The sequence below is a fragment of the Balearica regulorum genome, chromosome Z, assembly GCF_011004875.1.
Source record: "Balearica regulorum gibbericeps isolate bBalReg1 chromosome Z, bBalReg1.pri, whole genome shotgun sequence".
NCBI classification, from domain to species: Eukaryota; Metazoa; Chordata; class Aves; order Gruiformes; family Gruidae; genus Balearica; species Balearica regulorum.
The window spans coordinates 22,332,515-22,346,678 of record NC_046220.1 but is presented as its reverse complement, the minus strand read 5'-3'; the positions used below and the strand labels follow the sequence as shown (position 1 = coordinate 22,346,678).

At 50.1% G+C, this 14,164-nt stretch overlaps 1 long non-coding RNA gene across 1 annotated transcript in view; it reads left to right on the top strand.

Annotated features, from left to right (window-relative positions):
- The window catches only part of LOC142599545 (uncharacterized), a 62,624-nt gene that overhangs the window by 26,646 nt on the left and 21,814 nt on the right, over positions 1-14,164 (top strand). The gene's annotated exons all lie outside the window — the stretch shown is intronic.

Genomic DNA, 14,164 nt, shown 5'->3' with positions numbered 1-14,164 from the left:
ATTTGAGTTAACATTCGGATACTGCATGAAACACCTGGTGAAAAATCTTTTTGACTGGTGGGGATGGCTCCTAAACTGGAAAGGATGGTTAGAAAAAACTACCTAAGACAACACTGAGGTACAATTTGTTTTGTTTGTTAACTTTAGTGTTTGTGCATGTATTAGTTCATTTGATTTTACATTGTAGCCAATTGGTATGTAAAAATGTAGAGCACAGCAAAAAGCAAGCAGAGGCCAGAACAAAAATGCTGAATATGTTAGAGGATAAGAAAGAAAAAAAAGAAGTGCTGCACTAATGACTATAAATGATTAAAAACCTAAGGGCAGGAATGGATGATGGGACAGTAAGGCCACATGGTGATCTGTCCCGGGGTCCCACAAGTTGTGAGCTGGGTGTTTGTGGCCTTTCTACCATACCCTAGATCTTTAAGAGGAAGAGATCCTTTTCTGAAGGTGTCTCAAATTCAGCTGTAAAAACATGAATAAGGGAACAGAAGGAATAAAGCTATTTGAGACAAAGCAAATGTTTTTAGAAATGGAAATCGAGATCAAGAAGCATAAGGAGGAATTTGAAAGGCTTGCAGTGGTAAATGTGTGTGAACAATAACTGCTCATGAAGGGAGCAAATATGAAGGAGAAATTGAAATTGTAACTGCTTGGGCATGGAGGGCAAGAAGGCCCAATGCAAGAAGGGGTCAGAATGGCTGGAAGCAGGGATGCCAGAGACAGAAAGACTCCCTGTAAGGAAGTGAAGTTTCCCTTGGTGATGGGATTAGAAACAGCCTCAGCATTGTCTTGTAACCATCTTGGAACAGGAGTGCTCAGGGGCCACCTCTGGGCAGCAGAGCTGGGCTGGGGCATGGTCCCAAGGCTGGGCTGAGGTGTCCCATGTGACCACTCATGGGGTCAGTGCTTGGGAAATGCATTTCCACACATAGCTGGAGAACCCAGAGGGAAATGCAGGAGGCCAGAAGGCAGCTACTCAGGGCACCCCATGGCCAAGGCCAAGCAATGTCCAGAGGAGAAGCCACCACACAAACCCAGCAGACTGGGCACTGGCTGCAGCTCCAACCCTGCCCATCACAACTTTTGCTCAAGCAGGCTCTCAAGCGGGAGCTCCAAAGCCACCACTACAGAAAAGAGACCAAGGACATTTCTGGGGGTGGGAGAGGTGCCCAACTGGATAACCTCCACAATGGGGCACTTTGATGCCTAACACAGCAGCCTTCCCTCTTTCTCCCTGGCCACACAGCACTGCCCTGGCATTGCCTACAGCATTTCAAGACAGTTGGATTTACTGCTCAACTCTCAAATCCAAACACCTATAGCTCTGGAAATGACAAGCAACAACTGCTATTCAGCAGCACCCTCTCTTGCTGCTGCAGCATGGCAGGACATAGGCACCAGGCTGTGATGTCACTGTCATGCAGCACAGGTGTCACAGTGATGACAACTTCCACTACAATGCCCACTTGCTCGAGAGGTGCAAGCAAAGGATTGGCTACAAGAGGAGAGCAACAGCTGCATTTTCACCAGGCCAGGCTTTGAAGGAAAATGCCCCTCAAGAAGCCCAGATGTGCAGTCGGGGTGGGGGGGCTGCCGCTGCTGTCAAGCCTTGCGCCCCCTCCCTTTACCACCACAGCACAGCCAGGCCCTGCCTGGCCTCCAGCAGGCTTCTTCTGCTGCACCTGCACCAAGCCACAGCGTACCTCCCATAGACAAGTGGACACCTTGCACACCAGGGCTGGGGCTTCCTGCCTTTCCACCCCTGCAGCCAGGCACAGCAGCTTGGCGGGCCCCTTGGGGTGCCCTGCGTTCCATGGTTTCCCATGGTTGTCCATGCTGGCAGCAGCCTCTGCTCTGGCTGTGCCAGAGACACTGCACGCTCAAATCCCAGCCGCCTGTCACTGCCCGACTTGCACCTGCAGCCCAGCCTCTGCTGGTGCAGGTGCCTGGCTGGGATGCTGTTTGGCTAACCCAAACTACGCTGTCAGTATCCAACTAATTTTTCATAAATCTGTTGAATTTACAATAGCATTATAAGTGGAAGTCAAATAGTTAAGTGTGCCAGACATCAGTGTTTTCAGTGCAATTAGATCATGATCCTCATGACAGCCACAGCAAAGAAAGATGATTAAAAAAACACAAAACAGTTACAGAAGAAAAGGATGGAGAGGGAAGGATAAAGTGGCTGAGTGCGCACCTGGTGGTGCCAGCCATGGTCAACCTACCACATCAGTCATGCCTAAGTCTTGGTGAGTCTCCGTCATGAATGAAGATGTTTTTCCAGCACGCTGGAAAGGACATGTTACAGCCCAGTGCTGAGTGACCAACGGGTGCTTGGACATGGCACCAGGCCCTGCCATAGGAGTCACAGGAAAGAGTACTGTCAGCAAGCAATTCTCTTTCCCTTGCTGCCCTCCTTCCATGCCCTGTTTTTACAGGCTGAGTTGAGATGTTGTCCATCAAAAACTAAGTGGAAGTGATCTACAAGCTTGATTGTGTATGTGAGCAGGAGATCTCAGGCTGAGCCCTTAAGGCTGCAGAATGGGAAAGTAAGCCTGAGTTTAACCACAAGCAGGCTGATGGAAGTAACCCACAAGAAGAAGGAGAGTGGGCCCTTATCTCTGCTCAGGATTGACAGAAGAAATGTCCTCCTTCATAAAGTGCCCCTGTGTAACAGATACAATACTCTGGGACATTGAGAAGTATGTGAGTGATGGACAGGATCCATAAGAAGCCCACCATGCTGAGTTGATCCAACCACATACTTGCATTAGAAGCAGTGTCACCAGAAAAGCATGTCAAGTATCGGGTACTGAAGAAACCTTACTGTGCAAAGCGAAGTACCCATTTGCTGTCCAAACAACTTCTCTAGAGAAGTCAGCTGCTGTCCAGAGAGCTTGTCTTCATGATGTCACTGAAAGGCTGCCAAGCCTGGTGAACCCTACAGATTACTGTCTGCACCTAGTATTCCACATAGGCTCCAGTAATATTGCGATGAGGCAAGTTAGAACCATGAGAGACTATCCATCCCCTGGAGCAATGTTAAAAGGATCATGAGCACGTGTGGTTGTCTCCTCTATCTTAGTCAGAGGTAGGGATTTAGAAGGAGAAGACGAATTGAACAGGTGATGCCTGGCTATGGGGCTGGTGCTGTACTCAAGGCTTTGTCTTCTATGATCATGGATCTACTTTTGAGAAGCTGGGTCTGTTGCAAGCTGATGGGATTCACCTGACCAAGTGGAGCAACATGGTATTTGCCAACAAGGAGGGCAGGTTTATACAGAGACCTTTAAACTGTATTTAACAGTGGAAGAGGATGGACTTTTGAGCAACAGAGAAGAACCAGTTGATGTACCAGAAACAAACAGGGAAACGCCTACGAAATGCCTCAAAGGAATTAGGGCGTGTTCCTCTGAAATAAGTCAGGAGCCCAACTGTAATGCCTCTATACCAATGCACAGAGCATGGATAAAAAATAGGAGGAGCTGGAAGTTGTGCAGCTACAAAGCTATGATCTAATCGCAGTTGCTGGTACGGGGTAGGATGAATGGCACAACTAGAGCACTGCAATCAGTGGCTATAAACTGTTCAGAAGGGACAGGCAGTGAAGGAGGGCAGGGGATGTTGCCTTCTATGTCAAAAAATGGATTGACTGCACAGAGCTGACTTTGAAAAAAAGTGATGGACAGGTTGAGACTTTAGGGGGAAAAATAGGGACCATGCCAACAAAGGAAACCTTGTGGCTGGTGTTTACTACAGGCTGCCTGACCAAGGGGAATTTGTTGATGAAGCATTCTTACTTCAGCTACAGGAAGCATCATGCTTGCAGGCTCTGATCCTGCTGGGAGACTTCAGTCACCCTGGCATCTGCTGCAAAAGCAACACATCAGGCTCTAAGCAGTCCAGGAGACTCTTGGAGTGCCTCAGGGACAATTTTGTAATCCACATGATAGGCAGCCTTACCAGAGGAGAAACATTGCTGGACGTCTTGCTTACCAATACAGAAGAACGAACTAGAGATGTCAAGACTGGTGGCAGCCTGGGTTGCAGTGATCGTGCCCTGGTGGAGTTCACAAGCTTGAGGGATATGGGCTGGGCAAAGAGTAGAGTCAGGAGGCTGAATTTGAGGGGAGCAAACCTTCCGTTGTTTAAGGAATGAATGGATGGGACCCCCTGGGAAACTGCCCTCAGGGACAAAGGAGATAAACAGAGCTGGCAGCTCTTGAAGGTCGGTGTTTCTTAGAGTGCAAGAGCTCTTGATTCCCATGTGTAAGAAATGGGGCAAAGAAGGCAGGAGACCAGCACAGCTCATAAAGGTCCTCCTAGTCAAACTCAGCTGGGAGAAGGAAATGCACAGGCAGTGGAACCAGGCATGAATATCGTGGCGAAAAAAATGCAGACACTGCCCAGATGTGTAGGGATGAGATCAGGAAAGCTAAGGAAGACTTAGACCTGAGTTTGGAAAGGAAGGAGAAGAAAGAAGAAAGAAGAAGGGCTTTGTAGGTACCTTGGCCAGAAAAGAAAATGTAACTGCCCCCCTGCCACTCATAAATAAGAGAACTGGGAACAATCAACATGGAGAAGGCTGGGCTACTCAACAATTTTTTGCCTCTGTTTTCAACGGTAATCTCTCTTCCTACATATTTCAAGCCCCTCAACCTCAAGGCAGGGACTGGGGGAATGAAGGCATTCCTAGTGTAGGAGGAGACCGGTTCAAGACTGCCTGAGGAACATGGGACTTACGTTCATGGGACCAAATGAGATGCAGCCCAGAGTCCTGAGGGAATTGGCTGATGTATTTGACAAGACAGTCTCCATCAGATTTTCAAAGTCATGGTGGTCAGGCAGAGTCTGCAGTGACTGCAAAAAGAGAAACATGCCTGTTTGTAAAAAGGGTAAAAAGAAGGACCTTGAGAACTACTGACTACTCAGCCTCACCTCCATCCTCGCTAAGATCATGGAACACGTCCTCCTGGAAGACATGTTGGAACATATGGAAGTCAGGGAGATGATTGGAGACAGCCAAAACACCCTCAACCAAAGGCACATCGTCCCTTACTCATCTAGTAGCCTTTTACAATGGAGCGACTGCATCAGTGGACCAGGGAAGAACTATGGATGACATCGACCTACACTTTTGATACACACTCCCCTACAACATTCTTACTGCTAAACTGGAGAAAGAGATTTGATGGATGGGCTAGGGATAAGGGTTTGGCTGGATGACTGCTTCCAAGCAGTTAATGGCACAATGTGCAAGTGGAAACCAGTAATGAGTGGTGCCCCTCAGAGGTCCCTGCTGGCACCAGTGCTATTTAATATCTTCATCAACAACATAGACAGTGGTACTGAGTGCTCCCTCAGCACACTTGTAGATGACACCAAGCTGAGTGATGCACTTCATTCACTAGAGGGAAGGGATGCCATCCAGAGGGACCTTGACAGGCTTGAGGAGTGGGCACATGTGAACCTCATGAAGTTCAACAAGGCCAAGTGCAAGGTCCTGCACATGGGTCTGGGCAATCCCCAGTATCAAGACAGACTGGGGGAATGAATGGAGTGAGAGAGAGGAGAAGGACTAGGAGATCTTCCGTAGATTTTGAGAGCTTTTCAGCTTTGCATAGTCATGTGGAAGCAAACCAAGGTAGAAACACTAGTTCCAGTAAGGTCCATAGGTGGAAACGCCTGGTGAAGACTTCTGACCTTGTGAAGTGGTCTCCTGCAAAGGACATGCAGATTGTGCCTCACTTCAGTTCTTTTGGCCTGTGGGCTCCAATGCAGGGTGTGCAAACCCCATGGGTGCACAAGAGTATCCCCTGGGGTGTGGAAAGGAACTAGCAGAACTTCTATGTTCTGTAGATTGTATTGAAATATTGTATTGATTTTATTGAAAAAAAGGCAAGAGAGAAATTAAGCTTTGCTAACATTTACACAGGAATTGTTGCTGGCATTAAAACTCACTCCATACATCAGAATGTCCAGTGTCACACATGGTACCAAGATCTCCTGGAAGAAGAGAGGGTGTCCACAGTGCAGATGGATTCACAGGGTGCCCTCCCTCATTCAGTTGTTTTTACTAACTACCAAAAAAGTATCACATGAAGTTGGCCCCACTTTGTCTTGCCTTCTTCAATTAACTATTGAAGACCAGGTCAATCAGATGTGGGTAGCCATCGAAAACAGCCAAGGACAAAGCTTAGAACGAATCTTCCTTCACTTGGTGAGAGACAAATCCAAAGGAGGATGCCTTCCAGCTCAAGGTCCTCATTATAACACAGCTAGACCACCAATCATTTTCTGCTTGCTAGGGATTTGGCAGAATAGGGATGCTCATATGAAAAAAAAGGTATTCTTTAGGCTGATTTACTGTCACTTCTCAAGTCTTGATTAGAACATGTGAGTACCTACAGTGACAGGAGATTGTTTACATTGTCATGGCACTTAGGAAATTAATAAACATTGTACCTTCTCACTGTCCAGTCAAGGATGGACCTGCTCTACCATGCCTAGGGCTCCCCAGTTAGGGTCTATGAAGCACTCATCTGGTACCTGCATGCAGCAAAAATGACAGAAGATAAGAATGAACTGTTTCAGTTTGAAGAAGTGGAAATGTGAAGGGAAAATTCAAACTGTAACTAGTCAGCAGTGACAATTTGCAACTGAGCAATGATCTGGCATGGAGGGCAAGAACACCCAACTGCAAGAAGAGATCAAACTGGTTGGAAGCAGGAATGCCAGAGACAGGAGGACTCCCTGTAAGACAGTGAAGTTACCCTTGGTGATAAGATATGAAACAGAACCAGTGTTGTCTTGTAGCCATTTTGGAATGGGAGTGCTCAGGGGCCACCTCTGAGCAGCAGAGCTGGGCTTGGAGATGGTCCCAAGGCTGGGCTGAGGCACCTCAGGCAACCACTCATGAGGTCGGTGCTGGTACAAGTATAGGGAATCCACTGATCACACATCAGTGCAGTCTTCTTTAGAACTGCTTGTTGCAGTAGGACTCTACCCAGTGCACTGTTAATTCAATTTTATTTTATATATATATATATTTAAGCACAGAAGTCTGTTTAATTTGCCTTTACAATAAAAATTCCCCAACAGCTTGATGTCAGGAGTGGCATTGCAGCGCACTGGCAGAAGTGACCAGGCTGAAACTGGAGGGGAGACCACCTGTTCCAGTGCCTCACCACCCTCACAGTGAAGAATTTCTTCCTAACATCTAATCTAAATCGACCCTCCTTCAGCTTAAACCCATTACGCCTTGTCCTGTCACTCCATGCTCTTGTAAACAGTCCCGCTCCAGCTTTCTTGTTAGACCCCTTTAGGTATTGAAAAGCTGTTACAAGTTCTTCCTGGAGTCTTCTCTTCTTCAGGCTGAACAACCCTGACTCTCTCAGCCTGTCTTCATAGGAGAGGTGCTGCAGCCCTTGAATCGTTTTTGTGGCCCTCCTCTGGACTCACTCCAGTAGTCCATGTCTTTCTTGTAATGGGGCCCCCAGAGCAGTTCTCCAGCAGAGAATCACCTCCCTCGACCTGCTGGCCACGCTGTTTTTGATGCAGCCCAGGATATGGGTGGCTTCTGGGCTGCAAGCACACATGGCCAGCTCATGTTGATCTTCTCATCCACCAACACTCCCAAGTCCTTCTCCTCAGGGCTACTCTCAATCCATTCTCTACTCAGCCTGTATTTGTGCTTGGGATTGCCCTGACCCATGTGCAGGACCTTGCCCTTGGCCCTGTTGAACTTCATGTGGTTCACACAGGCCCACCTCTCCAGCCTGTCAAGGTCCCTCTGGATGGCATCCCTTCCCTCCAGCGTGTCGACCACACCACACAGCTTGGTGTCATCGGCAAGCTTGCTGAGGGTGCACTCGATCCCACTGTCCATGTCACCGACAAAGATGTTAGTGCCAGTTCCAATACTGACCCCTGAGGAATGCCACTTGTCACTGGTCTCCACTTGGACACTTGGCTGTTGACCACAACTCTTCGAGTGTGACCATCCAGCCAATTCCTTATCCATCAAGTTGTCTGTCCATCAACTCCATGTCTCTCCAATTTAGAGACAAGGATGTCATGCGGGACAGTGTCAATTGCCTTGCACAAGTCCAGGTAGATGATGTCTGTCACTCTTCCCTTATCCACCAGTGCTGTAACCCCATCACAGAAGGCCACCAAATTTGTGAGGCACGATTTGCCCTTAGTGAAGCTGTGTTGGCTGTCACTAATCACCTCCTTATTTTCCATGTGCCTGAGCATAGTCCTCAGGAGGGTCTGCTCCATAATCTTGCCAGGCACGGAGGTGAGACTGACCAGCCTGTAGTTCCCTGGGTCTTCCTTTTTACCCTTCTTAAAAATGGGGGTTATGTTTCCCCTTTTCCAGTCAGTGGGAACTTCACTGGACTGCCAGGACTTCTCAAATATGATGGAGAGTGGGCTGGCCACTTCATCTGCCAGTTCCCTCGAGATGGATGCAACTCATCAGGTCCCATGGACTTGTGCACCTTCAGGTTCCTTAGATGGTCTTGAACCTGATCTTCCACGGTGGGCAGTTCTTCATTCTCTCAATCCCTGCCTTTGCCTTCTGTGACCTGGGCAGTGTGGCTCAAGCACTTGCTGGTGAAGACTAAGGCAAAAAATTTGTTGACTACCTGAGCCTTCTCCATATCCTGGGTAACCAGGTCTCCTGTTTCATTATGGAGAGGGCCAACATTTTTGCTCGTCTTCCTTTTATCACTGACATACCTATAGAAGCTTTTCTTGTTGTCTTTGATGTCCCTGGCCAGATTTAATTCTATCAGGGATTTAGCTTTCCTAACCTGATCCGTGGCTGCTCGGACAATTTCTCTGTATTCCTCCCAGTCTACCTTCCCTTGCTTCCACCCTCTGTAGGCTTCCTTTTTGCATTTGAATTTGCCCAGGAGCTCCTTGTTCATCCATGCAGGCCTCCTGGTGTTTTTGCCTGACTTCCTCTTTGTTGGGATGCATGTCTCCTGAGCTTAGAGGAGGTGATCCTTGAATGCTATGCAGCTTTCTTGGGCCCTTCTTCTCTCCAGGACTTTGTCCCATGGCACTCTACCAAGCACATCCCTGGAGAGGCCAAAGTCTGCTCTCCTGAAGTCCAGGATAGTGAGCTTGCTGTTCACCCTCCTCTCTGTCCTAAGGATCTTGAACTCCACCATTTCATGGTCACTGCAGCCAAGGCTGCCCTTGAGCTTCACATTCCCCAGTAGCCCCTCCTTGTTGGTGAGAACAAGGTCCAGCATGGCACCTCTCCTTGTGGGCTCTTCTGTCTCTTGGAGAAGGAACCTCCTGGATTGTTCATGCACTTCTGTGTTGTACCTCCAACAGATATTGGGGTGATTGAAGTCCCCTATGAGGATCAGGGCTTGTGAACATGAGGCTGCTTCTATCTGTCTATAGAGGCCCTAATCCGCTTGGTCTCCCTGGTCAGGTGGCCTGTAGCAGACCCCCACTACAGTGTCCTCTGTCCCTGCCGTCTAATTCTGACCTATAAGCTCTTGGTTGGCTCCTCATCCATCCCCAGGCAGAGCTTCATGCACACGTCTCCAGCTCCTCTTGTTTGCTCCCCATGCTACGTGTGTTTGCACAGAGGCATTGAAGTTGGGCCCCTCATGAAGCTGTGTGGTGGGTTGACCCTGGCTGAGGGCCAGGTGCCCACCAGAGCCGCTCTATCACTCCCCTCTTTCATTAGACAGGGGAGAAAAGGTACAATGAAAAAAAACTTACGGGTCGAGATAAGGACAGGGAGAGATCATTCTCTAATTATCATCATGAGCAAAACAGACCGAACTTAGAGAGGGAATTCATCTTATTTGTTACTAAGCAAAACAGAGTAGAGGAATGAGAAATAAAACCAAATCTTAAAAAACACCTCCCCCCACCCCTCCCATCTTCCCGGGCTCAACTTCACTCCCGGCTTCAACCTCCGCCCCCCCCCAGCGGCACAGGGGGACGGGGAGTGGGGGTTACGGTCAGTTCATCACGCGATGTTTCTGCCGCTTCTTCATCCTCAGGGGGAGGACTCATTGTTCCCCCGCTCCAGCGTGGGGTCCCTCTCACAGGAGACAGTCCTTCACGGCCTTCTCCAGCGTGAGTCTCCTCCACGGGGTGCAGACCTTCGGGAGCAAACTGCTCCAGCGTGGGTCCCCCACGGGGTCACAAGTCCTGTCAGCAAACCTGCTCTGGTGTGGGCTCCTCTCTCCACAGATCCACAGGTCCTGCCAGGAGCTTGTTCCAGTGTGGGCTTCCCACAGGGTCACAGCCTCCTTCAGGTGCCTCCACCTGCTCCGGCGTGGGGTCCTCCACGGGCTGCAGGTGGAATCGCTACACCCCCTCATCCTCCCTCCATGGGCTGCAGGGGGACAGCCTGCTTCACCATGGTCCTCACCACGGGCTGCAGGGGAATCTTGCTCCGGCGCCTGGAGCACCTCCTGCCCCTCCTTCTTCACTGACCTTGGTGTCTGCAGATGTTCTTACATCTTCTCCCTCCTCTCTCTGGCTGCAAAAGCGCTCTCTAACTGTTTTTGTCTTTCTTAAATATGTTATCACAGAGGCGCTGATTGGCTTGGCCTTGGCCAGCGGCGGGTCCGTCTTGGAGCCGGCTGGCATTGGCTCTGTCAGACACAGGGGAAGCTTCTAGCAGCTTCTCACAGAAGCCACCCCTGTAGCCCCCCCGCTACCAAAACCTTGCCACGCAAAACCAACACAAGCTGACTCGCTGGAATTCCTTTGTGCTGCACTTCAGGTGCTCTTCTGCTGACCAGGCTCTGGGCATCTATTGCTGGCACCGGCATCAAACTGGTAGGGGTGGGATGGACCGAGGTGCCCCTCCCTTTGGCAACTTTAAAGCCCTCTTCACCTGGTTGGTAAGCTTATGACTGAAGATGCTCTTCCCCTTTTCTGACAGATGGACCCCATCAGTCCTCAGTAGACCAGGTTTCTCAAAGCAAATCTCATGGTCTAAGTAGCCGAACATAGTAGGCTGTGACGCCAGTCCTGTAACCATTTGTTTACTCGCCAGATTTGGCTGGTGCTTTTGTACCCCTTCCCTTTGACCAGGAGGATTGATGAAAAAACTACCTTCACTCTCCAGAGTCTCTCGCCGCCACTCCCGGGGCTCAGTAATCCTTCCTGATATTCCTCAGACTGCTCCTGGCTGTATCACTGGTGCCCACGTGAAACAACAGCAGCGGACAACAGTCAGTGGACTGTATGAGGCTTGGTAGTCCCTTGGTGACATCCGTGATCCGAGCCCCTGGTAAGCAGCACACCTCTCTAGAGAGTGTGCCAGGTCTGCAGATGGTGGCTCTGTCCCTCTCAGAAGAGTCGCCTACTGCTGTCGCCCATTGCCTTTTCTTAGTTGTGCTGCTGGTTGTTACACAGGGAGCAGACCAGGCTGCCTTACGTAGCTCCAGCGTCTCTCCTGATGTGGTGGGTCTTTCGTCTTCAGTCTGCAGAGTGGTGAAGCAGTTCTGTAAGGGCACCTCAGGCCTTGGGGGAAGTCTCTTCCTCCTGCCGGTCCTTGCCATCGCAAACTTCCCATTATTGCCCCCCTCCCTTCTGTGTGTGCCGGTGGGGGAGTGTTTGGGTGTTTGGCCATGGGCTGTGGGTTCCCTGCAGACTGTGCTTGGAACCAGCTGCCTAACTCCTCCTCAGCCTCCCTGATGTTATGCAGCCTTTTTGCCACCTCCTGCAGCTTGGCCACCTGCTGCAGGAGCTCCTCTACCTGGGCACACCTTCTGCAGGCAGGTCTGCTGCCTGTCCCTGCCCCGGGAGAAGGGTCTGGGGATGTCCTGCAGCCTGAGGTCTGCACTGCAGCCTCTCCTTCAGCAGCTCTGTCTGGGTGGAGGCATCGGCCACCGCTGGGGCAGATGGCGCAGACCCCCTGCCAGAGCTGCAACCTTTGCCCGCAGATGAGTGCCCACCATTCTGCCTTGAGGGTCAGGTAGCGTGGCTGCCCTTGGCCTGTCACAAGAGCGGTGCCCAGTCGCTGGGTTACGTGTACTTCAGGTCTCCCCCTTGGCCAGCGAATGCCCATCCTTCAAAGAGGCGCCCTCCCTGCGCCCTCCTGTGCCAACTGCCGCACCGTGCCCTGGCTGCCATGCCAGCCCTGTGTGCCCGCTCTGGTTGTGGTGCTCCTGGGGGCTTGTGCTCCCTGGGCTGCCTTGGGTCAGTGTGGGGTGGCCACCATGGCTCTGGCAATGCCCAGGCTGCGTTGGCATCTACCACGAGAGCTGCCGGCTCCTGGTGGGTCTCTCCACTCCCTTGGCACTTCCCTGCCGAAGGAAAACCCCATGTGTGCCAAGATCATATCTCCATGGGCAATGATGAGTCATCTTGCGTTTGGGTCCAGGTTTTTAGGAGATAAAATTGAAACTCTGTCTTCTCAGGGACACTCAAACCTTCCCTGCTACCCCTTTTCCAAACCTGTCCTTCTGTCCCTGTGCCAGGTACAAGCTTTAGCTTTGTGCTCCCTCAGTTTTTTAAGGCCCCAGAAGCTGAATGAGAGTATGCTCTGACAGCTTTTCACTTGGAGGGGATCGAGTCAAAGCTCTGTCTTCTTGGCAATGCCTGAACCTCTCCTGTTCCTTTGCCATGCACAAACCTTAGCTCTGTACTGCCTCACTGGAAAAGTCGAAAACTAGTTGGGAAAATGGGTCAAGCTTAGTACCTGGTGCTACTGCACCAGTCCTACCCGCAGATCCTGATCCTCCAATGGTACCAGACACCCCACCTTACACCCAAGGTGCTGCAGGATTAAAAGAGGCCCGAGATACTGTTGCGTAAAAGGGTGAGAGTCTGATGCGTGGCTGAGGGCGGCCTTCCCGATGAGTCATGAGGTTCAGAAAGGACCCCCTTGCTTTCTAAACTCCTTCTCAGAGAGGAGCCTAGGTGCGGCTAGGTCCAGTCTTAGTCCCAGTCTCGGTAAACAGTTTGATTATGTGTGTAGCCACTTATCACAGTCAACGTTTGCCTGTGAGGGCCCCCTAAAGGACTTTCAGTGAGACAATTTCGCAAAGTTGAACCAGATAGGTAATTTATTAAGGCGACAGATATAAAGAGTTCAGAATTGCCGTTGATAAATGCACCTACTGCAGTAGTGCTAATATATGATGATAGTGCCAGCCAAATGCTATCCTGGGTGTTCTTCACCAAAAGGTGAAGGCACAATGCTTACCAAGAAGGGGTCCCTTTCTAGGGTGGAGGAGAAGGAGCACAGCCCGTCAACTGCCTCTTTGGGGTCTTCAATCTCTTCTCTCCCCCCTGGGGGGCACTTTCCTCAATATCCTTTATACCTCAACCTTAGCTGTTCCCCTCCCTGGGGTGACAATCAACATCATTTGTATGGAGGGTCGACTACTATAGCCATATATGTTTAGCATGTACTTTTTTATTTCGTTATCATACTTAGGGGTGTCAACTTTAATATTCATTTCATGGATACTTAAGCAAAAGGTCTCACTCTGGGCACCGTGGCCTTCAAGATTCTGTGTAGAAACTGTTTATCTGTTTATTCCGCAATCCTTAGCCAAAGCAGGACCGTCCTTCAGCTGCTTCTCATGCTGACCTTGCGGAGCTCCATCCCCAGTGTTCGCACAAGAGATAAGTGGACCCCAGTGGTTTTAACCTCTTGTGTGCAGGTCTCACAGATACATGCATTGATACCAAGAGGACAGGAGGGTCCATGCTGGTACTTGGAGGGTCCACACATGTGTGCGTGGTTGTGAATCTGGAACGTATTGTGTGAGTGTGTTTATGTTTTATGTAAATCTTGTATGTGGGTGCTGTTGACCACACCACCTTGACTGTGGTCAGTGTGCCCATGTCCAAATTTGAAATTTCTGAAGAATCAGGTAGAAAAGGGAAATGTGCAGTTGCAAAATGTTACTTCTGTCAGTTTAGCTTGTGGCTAAACTCAGGCTTATCTTCCCCTCCCCTTGTGCAGCCTTAAGGCAGGACTGTTGCTTAGCCTGGGACAGTGTGGAGTACCGCATATCGACCTCCTGCTCACATCCACAATCAAGCATCAAGAGAAGTGGAGTCTCCACAGGACATTGGGATTTGGGCTGCAAGTGCAAGTCAGGCAGTGGTGGGTGGTTGGGGTTTAGGTGTGTGGTGGCCCTTACATGGCCAG